Genomic DNA, 6,202 nt, shown 5'->3' with positions numbered 1-6,202 from the left:
GGTTAATATCTCTTGGTTAAGATGCGGGTTTGATCCCTGGGTTGGGAAAGTCCCCTAGAGAAGGAAATGGCAACCCACTGCAGTATTCTTGCCTAGAGAATCCTATGGATGGAGGAGCCTGGCAGGCTATAGTCCATGGGGTTGCAAAGAGTTGGACATGATTGAGTGACTAACACACACACACAGGTGAATAACAAAAGCCATCTCATTCTGTCTGGCCTGATAGCCTATTATCTTCTTTGTGCTTATTTGAGAATCACTCCGTACATCACTCCAGAGTTTATATAAAACCATCAATGATATGTGTAGTGCATACCAGATGCAGTTATTTCATAGGCTTTATGGCTTCTGCAAACTTTATCATTTCAATCAGCTAAGCTGTTGAAGTAGAAAGGTTTTCTCTCCCCCTGCTCAGGTGCAACACACTAATTTATCATTTAAAGAATGTGCAAATATAATTCTTGCTGCAAATATAAATCTACCTGTGCTCCCTTCACTAATATTTTGATTATCTTTGATTCTTCCTTTGAAGGATTAAAAATTGAAAAGTACATGCTTCATATTTCTTTTGAGTCTTTTATCTTGTGCCTTTCTTGTCTTTGCTGATATTTTTAGAGAAATATATTAAAAACTGTCATTTTCTTTTCTGTGGGCCCCCAAAGAAGAGGAGGGGGACAGTTACAACTAATGACCAGTTGAGGGTGGAGAGGAACTAAGCTGATGGGTGGGGAAGATGGCTGTAGACCCATCTCCACCAGGAACAGAGTCTATCGTCAAACCACTAAGCCTGGGAAGTGGGGCTGTGTCTGATCCAGGCTGGGCTGGTTGGCCGGGGTGGAGGTGGGGATTCTACTTGGGTTGACCAGGCAGGGCACAGGGTGGTGTTTTTAAGGAGAGTTTGGGTGTCCCATGTATATCCAAGGTGTTTATGCAAGGGTCCGTCTGTCCTGGGGAGGAGACTAGAATGAACATGGCCATAGCCACTGGGACCAGGGTTCAGGGATAGGCCCTGATTCCAACAGGAAGGTGGAGAAGGAACTGAAGCCAGAAATGATGGCAGAGGATAGGCCATATGTGGTAATGGTGGAGGATGCTTCTCGGAGACTCTTTGTGGGGTGTATGTCTCCGTGTCAGATGTGGGAATGATAAGTGATGATGAATTCCATTCAAGTCACAAACCAAGTCAGAGATGAGACAGAAACAGGCTCTAAATCTCTTTACTCCTAAACTCAGTCTCTCTCTCAAAGGACAGGCAACACTGGAGAGTCTGGATCCCTGTTCTATTCAACTGGGATCAAAGAGTTAGTTATAAATCTCCTGCAGTAAAGTGTCCTAAAAATGATCAAAGGAGACACGATGCTATCAGTCATTCTTTTCTAATCTTTTGGTTTGTTTTCTAATATCCAAAGCAAATGTTTTTGAGAAGATATTAAGGGTGAGATGGTCACAGAGTAGGGCTTTACCAAGTGCTCAGCATCACCACCTTCACTCTCCCACTGCCTAATTCCAAAGGTATGTAGAACTGTTAATCTGTGGACTATGCTCAGGGCCCAGGATGGACCTCAGGTTGCTGGTCATAGGTCACATCTCTGCAAGCAGCTTAGTATCAACTACAGTGGGTCTTGGAGGCTCGTGGCTTTTTGACTGTATTTGAAAGTAGACCAGACAGGTTTTGAGATAGGAAAGAAAGGACACTTTTCTTATCACTCTCTGTCTTAGGTCAGGTAGCGTGGAAGCCACGCCCCAGGCCGGGTTTCAGTGTGTGTGTCGTGATGGCATAATGCTCTAGGAGAAAGGGAGTGAGAGAAGCTGAGTGAGACAGAGGAAGAAGCTAAGCAAAGATGTCATCTGGGCTGGAGTCAAGCTTCAGTCTGATCCCAAAGGAGCATGAATTTAAAAATTGTGAATCACTATGTCATACACCTGAAATTTTATGGTATTGTAAATTAATTGTACCTCAATTTAAAAACAAAAAAGGAAAAAAAAAAGGAAGAATGGATTGCATCATATAGCTGGTCCTACCTTCAGAAGGACTGCTGCCTTTTGTTACATGGAGGGGACCACTCACCATCACTCAGACTTTGGTTAGCTGCCTCGGATGAGGGTGGTGGTAAAGCCTGCAGGATGAGGGGATCCCATGCAGCAAAAGGAAGCTGGGTGCCCTGCAACCATCCATCAGGGCATCGGCAGAGCCCCCCGACTATACAAGGATGGATGGTGGTCAGTAAGGCCAGATGGCAGGGCTGAAGTTATAGAGATGCATGTCCTGTTCTTGCTTTCTGGTAATAGACTGAGAAGCTATTGTTGGAAGGCCAATCTAGGTTTTGTGGGTCCTAAAGCTTATTACAATTTGGGGATCCTTTTAAGAAAAGGACACAGAACTTAATTCAAAATTAGGTTCACAGTCTGTGCAAGTGGCAGATCCTAAAGCTAAAGCTTTATTAGCTTCATCCATCTCTGGGTGTTTAAGCTCCTTTGTGCAAAAAGGAAAACTACAGTTTAGAGTTGAGTGGAATTGCCCAAGTACATCAGTCAAGGAAGTAGTTGGAGCCAGAGCCCATCCTTCTGGCTCATAGTCCAGAGCCTGCTGTGATAACACCAGCCAAGCCCACTGAAGAGGACTGCGTGGAGGGTGAAGAGATATCAAATGAGAACATGCTGTGTAAGCTGTCTCTTCAATGTCATGTGACTAGAAAGCATTATGATTAAATGGGAAATTGACCTGTGAGATGTGATCATGCCAACTTGAATGATTTGGTCAAAGGGTCAAAGGGGTCAAAATCTCCTCATATAATATATATATACAAATCTCCCCATATAATATATATATATAAATCTCCTCATATAATATATACAAATCTCCTCATCTAATATATATATATAAATCTCCTCATATAATATATATATACAAATCTCCTCATATAATATATATATAATCTCCTCATATAATATATATATATAAATCTCCTCATATAATATATATATACAAATCTCCTCATATAATATATATATATATAAATCTGCTCATATATATATAAAAATCTCCTCATATATATATATAAATCTCCTCATATAATATATATATATAAATCTCCTCATATAATATATATATATATAAATCTCCTCATATAATATATATAAATCTCATCTAATATATATATATATAAATCTCCTCATCTAATATATATATATAAATCTCCTCATCTAATATATATATATATATATATAAATCTCCTCATATAATATATATATAAAAATCTCCTCATATAATATATATAAATCTCCTCATCTAATATATATATATATATAAATCTCCTCATCTAATATATATATATATATAAATCTCCTCATATAATATATATATATATATATAAAAAAATCTCCTCATATATATATATGGGCTTCCCTGGTGGCTCAGGTGGTAAAGAATCTTCTTGAATTAAGGGAGACCCAGATTTGATTCCTAGGTTGAAAAGATCCCCTGGAGAAGGGGAATGGCTACCTCATCCAGTATTCTTGCCTGGAGAATTCCATGGACAAGGAGCCTGGCGGGCTACAGTCCACTAGGTCACAAAGAGCTGGACACGACTGAGCAACTAACACACACACAAACACACACATGTGTATATTCTCTCCTGAGTTTTCCACACTGCTTAACTAGGTTTGTATAATATTAGAGAAGATATCCCTGGCTTGATTCTAAGTTGCAGGCTTCCACAATTGGCATGAGTAATAAACAGATAAATATCCCGGGCTTGTGGCTGCTCGCCTAAACGGGGAAACAAAAAACAGGCTTTATCATAGAAAACAAGAGCATTCCTCCTTATCACTCCAGGATGAACAGTTGATGAATACTCAACAGTTCTTAAGGAGCAAGTCTGAGGAGATAAGAGAAGTAAGCAGGGAGGAGCTCTTGAATTTGGTGCCTAGCAGTGATAGGGCAGGTTCCTAAAAATGTGGCCTGTGTCCAAAAACTAAGTCCTAGATGCCACAGTTTGTGCCCAGTGGGTTTTCCTTTATCCAGGTTTTCATCAGCAGTGGATCAGAGGGGCCCACCAACCCCCTGAAAATATGAAAAAAGCCTTTCTTTCAGAGAGCTTCTATTCACTCTGTTGGGGGTGAGGTCTAAGATGGCAGGACTGGAGAATCTGAGCTGGTAGAGAGTGCTTAAGCTAACCTCCTACCCTTTGTGGGCATTTCCTGTGGATGGTGGTTTCTGGCAGGTGGCCATCCAACCTCCAGTTGAACCTTCCTAGTGACAGGGAGTCACTTCTTCTTGATGCTGCCTCTTCATTGGGAGCTCGGGACAGCTCTTCTTATTCTGCCCTGGAATCTGCCTCCCTTTCACTTCTCCCCACTATTATTTCTACCCATGAAGACTCATTTTAAGACCCAGACTCCTTGTCATCTCCTTTCACTACCTTGCAAACTGTTATACTTGCAATGATTTCTTTTTTTTTTTAATTAAAAAAAGATTTTGACTGTACTGTCTTCATCATGGCACAAGGGCTCTTTCTAGTTGCATGCTTCTCTTGTGGTGGTTCTAGAGTGTGGGGGCTCAGTAGTAGTTGCCTAAGGGCCTCCCTAGTTGCAACATGTGGGTTTAATTGTTCTGTGGCATGTGAGGTCTTAGTTCTCCAACCAGGGATCGAACCTGTGTTCCCTGGAAGGTAGATTCTCAGCCCATGGACCACCAGGGAAGTCCCTGGGTGATTCCTTTAAAGTTGGTCTTCCTGGTCACACTGTGTAGGTATATTTGGCTTCTTTCTCACTGTTGCCCAACACCTAGCTAAGTGCCCAGCACATGATTAATGTGTGAGAAAAGTTTGTTGGATGAATGAATGAATGAATAAATGAACAAAATTCATTTCTTTTTCTGCATGACAGCTTTTCAAATATTACGACAGAGTTGTTAGACTTTCTCTCCTGTTCCCCATCTTGCCTTTTTTCTAACAGGCTGATAAACCCTTCAACAGCCCCTTGCGTTTTTCAGACCCACCTAATCTTATCAACCTCCCTCGCTGGCATCCTTATTAACTTGTGCTTTTTACCAGTGTTCACAACACCGCAGATGAGACCTCACTAGTGTGAGTAGAATAGGATCCTCTTGTAGACACCGTGAACCTTTTTCGGAAAGAAGGCTCTGTGAGTTCTTTTCAATATTTACATTCAGAAAGTGAAGTAGAAAGGGTTTCATGTCATGGCTGTTCCTACTCAGGCTGCAGTATGTCCCATCACTGCCCTGGGAATCAGACATATCAGAGTTTGCATTTGGGTTCTACCATGTGCTGCTGTGCTCTTGAATAAGTTACTTATTCTTTCTGCCTTTAGATTCGGTATCTAAAAACTGGAGATAAAACCACAAGTCTGTTGTAAAGATGAAATGAAATTATATATATATGTATGTGAAGTACCTGGGACATTTACTGACCTGTACCTAATAGGCACTCAGCTCATGGGAGCTAGAATATTTTTCACGATCTTTGATTAGGGGAATATCAAGAGAATCAGTTAGATTCAGGTCAGATTCACACAATTAGAATAAATGATCATTAAAGCATGCTAGTAAATAGACTAACTTTCAGAGCCTTGGGTGTGACAAAATATTCAGTATATATTTTGCACTCAAAGAGCAATGTACAGAGTAATTATAAGAGCAACATGATAATACTCTGAGTTGTTCCCGAAGTTTTTATCATATAATCTACAATATAATCTATCTAGGTCAGATAGGCCTGGGTACATCCACAGGGATATACAAACTGACATGCACGGGAGGTTTTGCTGCTCCTGTGGGCTACAGATTAGGCCACGGAACTGTCTCATACACTTTCTAGTAGACTTCAAATTCAGGACACAGTGCAAAGCTCACATCAACGTTAGAGCTGCCAGATGAGCAGAAATAGTATAAAACTGGAGAACTTAGAGGCCTATTTCCTGGGACTGGTTTTCTCCTCTTCCTGTAAGCTTGACCACTAGGCTCAGATCTGTGCTTGAAAGCTCTAATAAGTGCTTGCCAAGGGTATCTAGAGCTGAATCTCTGACCTTTGCCTTCTAGCACATTGACTGGAAGGAAGTACTCTTAGCTTCAGGCCCCAACCTCCCTCTTCCCTCCATTTCTTTTGATGGGACAGTGGATGTTTTCAGCCCCTTGGGGTCCCCTGCTCCAAGGTACCCAAACTCAGCCAGCTGAGAGAGGCCA

The sequence above is a fragment of the Odocoileus virginianus genome, chromosome 2, assembly GCF_023699985.2.
Source record: "Odocoileus virginianus isolate 20LAN1187 ecotype Illinois chromosome 2, Ovbor_1.2, whole genome shotgun sequence".
In the NCBI taxonomy this organism is placed as follows: Eukaryota; Metazoa; Chordata; class Mammalia; order Artiodactyla; family Cervidae; genus Odocoileus; species Odocoileus virginianus.
The sequence above is the reverse complement of the archived record's forward strand: the minus strand, read 5'-3'. Positions refer to the sequence as shown.